Raw genomic sequence first — 12,466 nt, 5'->3', positions numbered from 1 at the left:
CTCTCCACCTACATCCCTCCCTCTTCGTCACTGGCCGGGTTATGGACAGACGACAGAGTCTTGAACCGCCCCCTGTGTTCAGAGGAGAGCTAGAGGCCAGGAGGAAGAGAGATGTTACTGAGGGCAGGACAAAACTGTCACACCTAACTGTGACTCTCTCTCTTTCTCTTTCTGTGTATGTGTGTGTACAGTATGTGTGTGCGCGCCTGCTGGGGATGGAAAACAAAGGTGTGTCGTACACTGGGGACAAGAGCGGCTGCAAGCTTAGAGGAAATCTGCTCCAAATCAAAATCACACATCTGCCAATTTGGTGCTAGGGTTTAATAATATCTGAAGTTGGGAATAGCTCACACAAATTCTATCGAAAGAACATTTTCTTTCTTTCTTTCTTTCTTTCTTTCTTTCTTTCTTTCTTTCTTTCTTTCTTTCTTTCTTTCTTTCTCTCTTTCTTTCATTCTTTCTTTCGTTCTATCATCTATCTATCTATTCATCCATACATCCATCCATTCATCCATCAAACATTGGAGCAATACGGTAAACATATTAGCATATTTCCAAATGATGAAAAAAGACTATAATATGTTTTCCATGTGCTAAATCATACAATAATCATGCTAGCAATGCTAACATGCTAGAAATAAGCTAGCAACATACTATAACCCTGCTGAAAAATCCAACTTAAACCAGCCTAGGCTGGTTGGCTGGTTTTAGCTGGTTGACCAGCCTGGTTTAAGAGGGGTTTTGGCCATTTCCAGGCTGGTTTCCAGCCATTTCCAGCCTGGTCTTAGCTGGTCAGGCTGGAAAATAAACAGCCAAATCCAGCTAAAACCAGCTTGACCAGCCTGGTTTAAGCTGGACATAGCTGGTTTTGGCTGGACTCCCAGCTTGGCTAGGCTGGTCAAGCTGGTTATAGCTGGTCATCTCCCAGCCTGACCAGCTAAGACCAGGCTGGAAATAGCTGAAACCAGCCTGGAAGTGGCCAAAAACCCCCTAAAACCAGCCTGGTTGACCAGCTAAAACCAGCCAACCAGCCTAGGCTGGTTTAAGCTGGATTTTTCAGCAGGGAACAATCATGGCAAAACACAATAAAACTGCTAGCAACATAATAAAACATGCTAGTTACATGACACATTTCTGAGTGAATGTGTTAATGCCATCAATGCTCATGAACATGCTAGTCATTGTTAGCAATATGCTAAGACATTTACGCAGTCTTAAAACATTTTAACAATGTTGTTAAACCTTTCTGATGCTCAATGCTCATGAACATGCTAATCATTGTTAGCAATATGCTAAGACATTTATGCAGTCTTAAAACATTCTAGCAATGTTGTCAATCATGCAAATCTATCTATCTGACTGTCTGTCCGTCCGTCCGTCCATCCGTCTATCCATCCATCCATCCATCCATCCATCCATCCATCCATCCATCCATCTATCAAACATTGGAGCCATATGGTAAACATATTAGCATCCATCCAGAGAAAAAAAGACTAAAATACGTTTTCAATGTGCTAAAGCATACAATAATCATAGTAGTAATATGCTAGCAACATACTATAACGATCATGGTAAAACACAATAAACATGCTGGTTAAATACTTAAAATGTGCCAACACATGCCATGAATACTCGAAAACGTGATAGCAATGTTTCTAAACAAGTTGGCGACATGATAAAATGGTTTATTCTGGCTGTCTGACGGTCAGTCGGTTGTAAAATTTTAAATGAATCACCTATGAAAGTACTGTCTTGTATGTGTCTTCATGAGCTTATTTATGAACAGTGCAGCTTATCAAAATGTAGGTTCGTTAAAATGCAGTGTGGATTTCATATATGGCCATTAGTCATTATTTTTCCTATATGAAAGTGTACATTTTTTTACATAAATTTTGTAAACACTCTTAGGTCATATATCAGGATATCGTCATATCAAGGTCATATAGACAGGTTGAAAATATGTAAGCTAAACATGGCTAAACATGCTGCCATAATCCTGATTTGCAAAAAAAAAACAAAAAAAAAACATGCTAATGAGTTACAACATTAAACGCTAATAAACATGCCAAAACACGATAATGAACTCCTCATGCCAACAATGTTCTAAAACATGCTAACAACAAAACAGCATGCTAGCAAGACAACTATGAAATTATTCATATCTACCTATTAAGTGAACATGGAAGCAATATGGTAAAGTTGTTAGCAGCATGTGACAGCATGCTATACTGTAAAGTTGCTAGCAGCGTGATAAACATCAAACATCAGCTTGTTCAATGTCAAGTACATGCTAAAAATGTGCTAGTGCTATCAATGCTCATGAATATGCTAGCCAATTTTTAGCAATATGCTAAGACATTTACGCAGTCTTAAAACATTCTAGCAATGTTGTAAAACATGCATATCTATCTATCTATCTATCTATCTATCTATCTATCTATCTATCTATCTATCTATCTATCTATCTATCTATCTATCTATCTATCTATCTATCTATCTATCTATCTATCTATCTGTCCGTCTGTCCGTCTGTCCGTCTGTCTATATATCTATCTAACAGTGGAGCAATATGGTAAACATATTAGCATCCATCCAAATTATGAAAAAAAGACTAAAATATGTTTTCAATGTGCTAAAACATATAGTAAGCATGCTAGCAATGCTATCATGCTAGTAATACTCTAGCAATATATTATAAAGATCATGGTAAAACACAATAACCATGCTAGCATTGTCTATTCCATCACTTACAGAACATGACAAAACCTGATCATTTAACCATCTGCAGAAGTTGCTGACTCTAAACATGTCTACTGTCTCTGTAAGTGTGGCTTTTTTTTGTCTTTTGCAACACAGCCTCCAAAAGTCTGCACTACACATCTTGAGTTCTAATTTATTCCTCCAACCAAGCCAAAGGGAGCAGTAGGGAATGGGAACATGGGGGTCCAGCTGCTTTCCTCGGTCCAAACTCACTGTGCAGGGATACAAAAACTCCTTATATGGAGAAAAGGTTGAGCTAACCGAGTCTGGGCTTTTCTGTGAGTGGAAAACTCATGGGAACAGTATACGAAACTCAGTGAATGAAATTATAACAAAATGAAATGACCCTTCTGTGTGTGTGCTGTACATGTGCTGTTGCTATATATAAGACCAAGCGGCTGGTATGAATTAAACTCAGTTTCCTGAGTTGAAGCAAACATGCAAAGTGAACACAATCTGTACTGCATCGGCTATTGATTTAAACCGGTTATGGTAACAAAAGATGCATAAATGGCAACATATTTTGTCATGCTGTTTATATGTACACTCTCAGAAATAAAGGTACGCGAGCTGTCACTGGGGTGGTACCTGTTCAAAAGGTACACATTTGTACCTAAAAAGGTTCATATTAATACCTCAAGGATACATATTTGTAGGGGAGACCATGTTGAAACACAGGGAGAGTTTCATGAATCAGGCATAAGATAGGGGTCATGTAAAACTAGTTCTATCAGCTCAAACCAGTCTGGCCATTCTCCTCTGACCTCTGGCATCAACAAGGCATTTGCCCTGACAGAACTGCCACTCACTGGATATTTTCTCTTTTGCGGACTGTTCTTTGTAAACCCTGGAGAAGGTTGTGCATGAAAATCCCATTAGATCAACAGTTATTGAAAAACTCTGACCAGCCCATCTGGGACCGATACCATGCCACGTTCAAGGTCACTTATGGCCCGTTTCCACTGAGTGGTACGGTACAGTACGGTTCGGTACGCTTTTATGGCCGTTTCCACTGTCAAAAGGCGTACCGAACCAAACTGTACCGAACCACTTTTTTGGCACCCTTTCGAAAGGGTCCCAAACTGCAGAAAGGGTCCCAAAAGGTGGAGCTACACGCGCAGCTGAACGCTATTGGTTAACAGAGATACGTCATTCATAGACTCAACAAGCCAGAATGTAAACAAAGGATTACAGCGGAATTATATTTACATATGCAGCCATGGTCGATCCGGGCTCAAACAAACCCTGTCGCCGTCTTGATAAACAGCCACAAAGCCATGGAGAAGAGCAGATTTACCCGGTGCGCGTAGTTTTTTTATGAGCCAGTCTGAAGCCCGAGTGGTTTCGCTTTCTTCCTTGCGCTCGCCGCGCGTCTCTATCTGAAATAACAAACTTCTTGAGCTGATAATAACATGCGCTTGATTATTGACAAGCTTTGGAAACGCGATCCTGTGAGAAGCTGACAAACGCGAGTGACACATTCAGAAAGAAAAGGACAAACGCAGGAGTGGAGCACGGAAAAAAGGCGAAGCCAAGGAGCACGTTATTTGTTCAGCAAACGTGAACAAACTGCCTTGTTTTAATTTTTATCATCACCTTTTGGACTGGGAATGATGGAATGACTCTCTAACAGAGGCTACATGTGCTGCTGAAGATTACAGACACAGATGAGAGGTTTTCACTGACTGTAGGCTGTACTTTGTGTTGTTTTGAACCTTATTACGGACGAAATGTCTACTTTGTGTAGTTCTTCTGTAGTATGTAACATATCGGAGACTGTAAGTGGCTGTATGTGTTCATATATGTTCATTTATTTATTTATTTAATATAATTACAGACGTTACAGTAGGCTATTTCACATCGTCATTGATCTGTAGTTATAATAAACTCCTGTTCATAGAAAAGTTAGTAATAAACATTTATACACAAGTATTTATGTGTGTAAAGCATCTGTTTTGTGAAAATGATATGTGAACGACCTGTGTAGCTTTATTGTAGACATTTCCTCGAGCGAAAATGACGTCGACTGAAACTTTGTCATACACCATGCCCACCAAAAGAGGACCCTTGGTAATGGAAACGCAAGCCTGATAAAGGTGACCCGTACCGACCCGAACCGTACCGTACTGTACCAGTCAGTGGAAACGAGCCATTAAATCCCCTTTCTTCCCTATTCTGATGCTCGGTTTGAGTTGACAATGTCTACAAGCCTAATTGCATTGAAGATGCTGCCATGTGATTGGCCTATAAATTTGTGTTAAGGAGCAGTTGAAGGAGTTTGACAGTTTAAATGAGAATCGACTCATCAGTTTTGATCAACCAGCCATATGCAATTAGTTTTTCTCCAAACTACAGACAATTGTACTTACTGTTAGTACACATGCGGACAAACTTTTGAAAATTGATTAAATCAAAAAGAAATGCCACTCTGAAGTGAACAGTAAGCTAATCGTTCTGAGATCTAAACTTATTGACCCAAAGCAATTAAGAAAAACTGTAAACATCATTTGGGAAACGTTTGAAAAAAATACAATGAAATCACAGAAGGGCTAATCATTTAATAATGAACTTCTTCAGTCCTGCATTCAGTGCAATTCAACACCAAAACACACTGCGGGCCAGATACTGTTTGAAAAGATGAATGTTACGTTTGGTTATCTGTCAAGCAATGGTCGAATTTCAACACAATGTCGCAGTCATTCATACAGAATCACAAGCTACAGCAGTAGCAGCGAACATCAGTAGATGGAGGAAATTCCTGGAAGTTCACGTAACTACTGGAAATAGGCTTAAAGCCACAAAACACACAGCACTAGCAGGCGGGAGACTTCAGAAGCTGTGCGAGTCTACAAAACGTTCAGAATAAATCATTCAACAGAGATCATTCCGGCTAGCTTGTTTACTGTAGCACTTTGTGTAGCATATTATGTATTTAAACCGAGCATGTTCATTTAGATTTTAATTCCACACCACATAATGTTGCCTGCATCAGAACTTGCTATGGTCAAAATGAATGCGCTTGCACATACTTTCACTGATATAATTGCGATCTCAAAAGTGTGATGCATTCTAAAAGCAGTTCTTCACTACAGACTTTTTTTTTCCTCGCCGCACGCTTTACTTTTCCATTTCCAACCAACGGCTGCAACGTCATCAGTCGGCAATACAGACAAAAGCAACATTGTTTCTCTGGCACAGTGACCTCATCCCATGAGCCAGCGAGGCACAGTAATACCTTCCAGATGTGCGGCAGTCCAAACGCTGGGAATCGGAGACCAGCTAAATGACTTTTAAAGGGAAACACACTATTAGTGGGCTGCCCCTGTTTTATTCTTGGGCTGGTCGATAAGAAAAGCAATATTTAGGGATGGATAGATTTGTATTTAAGTTTATGTGTAACATTGCTAATTAAAACAAGACTTTATATTATTTAATGAGGTTTTTACGCAACAAATAAAAGTAGAAATGACGCGTTTTGCAGTTACGCATTAGTGTAAACGGGATAAGCATAGGGATTTGAGCTTGTAGCACTAGTAGTCAATCACTTTTTAGTAGCTCTCAAACATACTCTATTAAAGGGCACATAGTGTACCCCTTTTTTATGATTTAATATTAATAGTGTGGTTCTTCTGAGTGTGCCAGTTTAGGTTTAGTTTTACACACAGTTCAGATGTTTTTATTATAATGTGTTAAAAAAATATCATGTTGGAGGCGTTTACACAGTTTGCTGTTTTAGGGGCGTATTGCTTCACCTGAAAATTAGTTTCGGCTTCCCGCCTAACGTAACAAGGGGGCGGAGCCAAGAGCTCCCACGCTCTGTGTTTGCAACAGACAGGCTGACAGACAGAGGGCGAGAGATGCTAAGCTAAGCTAGCATCAGCATTCAGCCGTACATGTACGACTCGGACACAGACCAAGCAGAGAGTACAAAATCATTTGTCTTTGTATAGTTTGTATAGTATAGTGTACAAGTACCGAGCTTGTACACCGAGACTGATATCCACCAAACTGAATTAACTTTGACTGAGGCACCAAATGCGCCGCGACACAGCATACCAGACACTCTCAGTGGCGCGGCAGAAACATGAAGTGTCCCGAATCGTCGAGCCACGCATTCCAGAACTCCAAACACAGGCCTCCACCTAGGCAAACACAACGACGGGGGCCGCTCTCCTACGTAAAGTTGCGGTCGGTCTGAACGCCGCTCTAATTGGTCCACCGTTTTTCATTCATTCATTCATTTTCTTGTCAGCTAAGTCCCTTTATTAATCCGGGATCGCCACAGCGGAATGAACCGCCAACTTATCCAGCAAGTTTTTATGCAGCGGATGCCCTTCCAGCAACAACCCATCTCTGGGAAACATCCACAAACACATTCACACACACACTCATACACTACAGACAATTTAGCCTACCCAATTCACCTGTACCGCATGTCTTTGGACTGTGGGGGAAACCTGAGCACCCGGAGGAAACCCATGCGAAGGCAGGGAGAACATGCAAACTCCACACAGAAACGCCAACTGAGCCAAGGTTGGAACCAGCGACCCAGCAACCTTCTTGCTGTGAGGCGACAGCACTACCTACTGCGCCACTGCCTCGCCTCCACCGTTTTTATGTTGTTAAATTGAAAAAAAGGAGTGTGTGTGTTTATATCACCCCAATATGACGCTCTACATCCACACTATACTTACACACATGTCTGTCCAAACAGCTTGAAAAGTGGATTTTTCATCAAAGGTGCCCTTTAAGACTCTAATAGAGCTTACTAGCAGCACTTCAGTAGTGCTGGACTCTCATTGACACTTGGCAGAAACTAACTTCGTGAGGCACAAGTGACTGACAATATGGTTTCTCAAGAGCACAATTGTAAAACAGTCACCCAAATGTCAGTATCTCAACCAATGTCTTAAACACAAGATCATTTGCAGAGGCAAAGATTTCAGATGCAAAACCCTCTGAATCCATCAGAGCTCTTTTCTTGTAAATGAGCATTTTCTGGCTTCTATAATTAGGTTTAGACGTTTATATTTATATGTAATAACAACAACCCATGCTCATTGTGGAAACGTAGCCCCGCTGACATTTTCTGGAGACTGCAGTTTTTGCGAATCCGAGAGAGGCCACTGTGCGTACTTTTTCGCGTCTTGAACGCCTCTCGGGAGCGCGCGCCGTTCGCGCCCGCACTGTTCTTGCATGAAAAGCCGCCAGAGGCCGCTGTCGAGTGACCGACTGTCCGACTGACTGACTGAATGACTGAACAAACGACTGGGCGGCTGGCCAATCGGCCGACCCAGCCACCCTCTTCCTCCTTCTCCTCCTCTTCCTTCCCTAAACCCAAGAAACAATTTACAAAAGCCATCTAGAAAAAAAGCAAAAGCCGATTTCACCGCATTCTCGCCCCGTTACAAACTCGTTCGCTTTTATTTTTTGGATTCTGTTTTTCATCTTACCTGATTTCTGCAACTGTTCTTCCCCACACTCGAACCCGGTCGTCGCCACGGGTGGCTTCTCCTCCTCTGAGCCTCCACTCCGCCGACGTAACACTACGAGCTAAGCGGACAAACTGGTTGATGCGGGAAAGGCCTCCAAACGGAGGTGAGCCGTCAGCCGGCGAGCGCGAAGAAGAGGAGCGGCGTCACACCACCCATAGCGTTTGCTCGAAAAAAACGAAATGCGGTCATACGTACCTCCGGCCAGGGGCTACGTTTTTAGAATGAGCTTGGGTTGAATGATAAGGTTATTATATAGTAAACAAAATACCTTTTTTTTTTATTAAAAATGTTACTTTAAACAATTCTTTGTTTTTTAACAAGGTAAATTTTTTTAACAAGGTAAACCGGTTTACCCGGAGGAAACCCACACAAAGCAGGGAGAACATGCAAACTCCACACTGAAATGCCAACTGAGCCAGCCGAGGCTCAAACCAAGCAACCTTCTTGCTGTGAGGTGACAGCACTACCTACCCCTTTGTATTATTATTACAATAGTTCTTAATGAACCATTATTACTTTGTAATGCTTGTGAAATGCTTGTGCTTTATTTGCACGATTCAGTCTGTGGTTTGTATTTAGAAAGTCAAAGAAGCTGAACATGTCAGGACATGCTGAAAGCGCTGATTTAGGGGTGATTATGATTACCATTCGTTAGCGATGATTACAAACACAATCATCATGCGCAGCGATCACACTTGATTCATGACTTGTTTAGTGTGTGGCTCGGCATGTAAATGATTTCGAGTCAATGGTAATTCAAGCCACCAGTTTTCCATGCGTATTCCAGAAGTTTCAAAACAGTAAAATGCCAGGTTAATAAAAGTTCGCCAGGCACAAATATTTACTCTTCGCATATTTGAGTGGAATAGGTATTTCCGTTATTAGTACCCATCATGAGAAGCTGCTGGGCTAGAAGATGGTCTCCAGAAAGTTTAGCTTTGTTGAAATGGCATTGGCGAAAACATTTAATGACAACAGTGGCCTGCTGTTTTCTGTGTTTATGGCTGCAGTTGTTCTGGACACTGTCACTGTTCTTCCCCTGGCTTTTTTCAGTTTAAATAACGTCCTTCCAGTTGGGATTATAATACTTAACTCTCAGTGAATTAATATTTTTAACTTTATAATAGCTGATATTTTACCAGCGCTTGATGTTTTTGGATGGCTCCGTTTATTTTTTGTTCTACAGTCTGCTGCCCTAGAGCTTGTGGTGCCATCTGTGTTGTCAGGCTGTCATTTTGCGGAACCTCAAAAAGTAGGTCTATAATGCCAGGAGAAAACTATCCATTAGTATTTCAGGAAATCTGAGTGGAAGTCAACATTCTGTACAATGTAAGTAAACAGGCTGTCAATGGAGAGAGAGAAATGCTTGATGCCTGCAGTGTGGAGTGTGTATTTTAAACATGACAGAGTCAGTTACAGCTCTGCTGAAAATATTTCCAAACTCTGATTGATTTTGTCCATAACTAAAGATGGCAACATCTAGGTTTTATATTTGTTTATAGAACAGTTCTGGTTTTTGAAGCCATACGATATCTAGCCAGTACCAGCACACAAAGGCCTCTTCACTCTTCACCTTTGTGTATTACTCCGGCCAAATTCAGTCAGCAACAAGCCGAGGACAGTCTACAGTTTGACAAATATTCCTGCTGTTGGACAACATAATGTAGTTTTGAGGCTTTTTTAAGTCGAGAATGTAGTTGTTTAGATTGCAACTATGCCGTTTGTTTATAAGAATAGTGCCTATTTTAAAATATTTACAATTCCTGAGAGACATCGTGTTGGGCGGCCATTAGCCTGCTATTGTCACGGTTGTAGGTGTGTGTGGACTTCTAAGTGTCTGTTTGGTCACATGATTTTGTTTTGGTGTTCCACGTGTGTCTGACATCAGTGTTATGTCACATGCTATGTGGAGCCCTGCTATCCTGATTAGCCTGCCAGCTGCGACTCGTTATCTCGCCTATATATGGACAGTGCGTCTCTTTTCTTGTGTCAGGTTGTTATTACCCTTAATGAGCTCTCTGTCTGTGTTTAGGACTGGCGTGGAGATCCATTCTGACAGCTAGAGCTACTTAGTTCCTGACTGTTTTCCCGATCCTCACTTGAGTATCTTCTTGTTTGAAGATAAAAAAAATTGTGTCTTTTGTTTGTTTATTTTTCCATTTTGCACTTTTGTTATACTATATTGACTGTGTCAATAAAGTTATTGTACTTGCATAATGGGTCCTTCTATTACTCATATACACCGTTGCAGCTATACTAAGTAGACCAAAGACGGTTGACGTTTTCTATCCACAAGATGGCGACAGAACCGCATAATAAGCCCTTGGAAGACTAAAACAGCGTAATAACAGCTGATCAAATCATTATTAAACTAGTAAGTGATATTCAAAATCGATCTCCCTCTTTTGTATGTTGTAGTGCTGTATTTATAACGTTACCATGGTAACTGTAGTGCATTGGGTGTGAGAGATGGGACTCACACATCAGGAATGTGTGTTGTGTTGGCAGAAAGAAAGAAGAAATGCCCGCATGTGTTTAGCGTTTTTCCTTCTCGCAAACACAACAACGGTCTGGTAGTTATTATGCTGCTTTTTTCGGGGTTATTATTGTGATATTGTAACAGTATTGGTTTGATATGCATTGTATAAATATATATGTCATGAGCTCTGAGGAAGTGTGTGATGGTCGCTCTACTGCTGTATCATCCTTTTATTTCAATAATGAAACTTTTAATTTTGCGAAGGATGTTTGAGTGTCTTTTTCGTTTCCTTTTGCCTACTCCTTGGCGTTGACTGGCATCTATGTAGTCGACAACAGCACTTGGGAGAAACACATAGAAGCCACTAGGAAGAGTGAAATAGTTTCTGTCTCTTTTTTGTCATTCCTAAAAGTCTCAGAGTAAACGCTGGGACACTTGGCACCCGTCACAATATACCGATTGCAACAGAGGAATACTGTAGACTGTAATAGACTGTATCTCTGTAGACCAATGGCATTTCATGCTGTTCAGCCTTATAATCTCGAAATGTGAGCAAAATTCAGCTGTTTTGTCATCACTTTAGACATTACGCTATTGGTAATCATTCAAACACTAGCTCTAAAGTGACTGAGTTAGTAACGGCTTCTGCTGTTTTGATGTTAGCTGCAGATGTTAATGAATGGTGGAAGAAAGTAGTCCCTAATAAATAAAGTGGTTTTTAGACTCTCCGTGTTTAATTTTCTTTGTTTATATACACGATAGTGCCATTAAACTGTTGTATAAATGCAATATCACACTCCTAAGCAGTGCGATATGGCTGTATATCAGCCCTGGTGGACGCTAAGGCACTCTGCCTGTGGCCTCGTGCCAACGCACACCTCCCACCAGTGCTGATATACAGCCATATTGCACTGCTACAAGTGTGATATTGCTGATGTAGAGTGCCATAGTGGGGTTCTATTGATTTTGAATATTAAAGGTCCCATAGAATTAAAATGAAGTTTTTTATATGTTAGTAAAAGTATTGTTAGTTTTTAGTATATCCATAAACTAGAACAGAACAGCGACAAAATTTGCATTTAGAAGATATAAAATTATTAGAAACACGTAAAGCTTCTGCCTAAATTCAGGGGCGCCTGCAGGGTTTTATTAAAAAGTTTGCACATATCCAGCACCACCCCAGCCCCATCATCCCATTCCAATCTCAAAAAACACTGATGCTTGCTGTCAAAGGCTAAATTATGTAAGGGCATTCATTATGAAATTACATGGATAAACTTTTGTTTCCTTTTAAATATTAATATTAATATACTATTAGCCCCCCTTTGAATTTTTAAAAAAAATATTTCCCAAATTATGTTTAACAGAGCAATGCAATTTTCACAGTATGTCTGATCATATTTTTTTCTTCTGGAGAAAGTCTCACTTGTTTCATTTCGCCTAGAATAAAAGCAGTTTTTATTTTTTTGAAAACCATCTTAAGGTCAAAATTATTAGCCCCCCTTAAACAATATATACATATATTTTTACGTTTTTACTTACTTTTTTTTAATCTTGACAAGTATTAAACACAATGTTGGTCAATATTATAATCTTTTTAAAGTTACAGCCAAGTCTTGGCCAACTAAACAAATAGCAATTTAAATAATATAAATATAATAATAATATATTTATAAATATATTTAAATAATAAAAAAATATACAAAAATCTGTTGCAACATGACAATTTGTT

At 40.1% G+C, this 12,466-nt stretch overlaps 2 protein-coding genes across 10 annotated transcripts in view; one reads left to right on the top strand and one right to left on the bottom strand.

Annotated features, from left to right (window-relative positions):
* Nucleotides 1-12,466, top strand: part of plppr1 (phospholipid phosphatase related 1) — a 373,756-nt gene that overhangs the window by 203,071 nt on the left and 158,219 nt on the right. The window lies entirely within an intron of this gene.
* The window catches only part of palm2akap2 (PALM2 and AKAP2 fusion), a 219,420-nt gene that overhangs the window by 201,019 nt on the left and 5,935 nt on the right, over nucleotides 1-12,466 (bottom strand). The window lies entirely within an intron of this gene.

The sequence above is a fragment of the Danio rerio genome, chromosome 10 (genome assembly GCF_052040795.2).
Source record: "Danio rerio strain M-AB ecotype USA chromosome 10, GRCz13ab, whole genome shotgun sequence".
Taxonomy (NCBI): Eukaryota; Metazoa; Chordata; class Actinopteri; order Cypriniformes; family Danionidae; genus Danio; species Danio rerio.
Note: the sequence above shows the minus strand (reverse complement) of the source record. Positions and strands in the feature narration are given on the sequence as shown.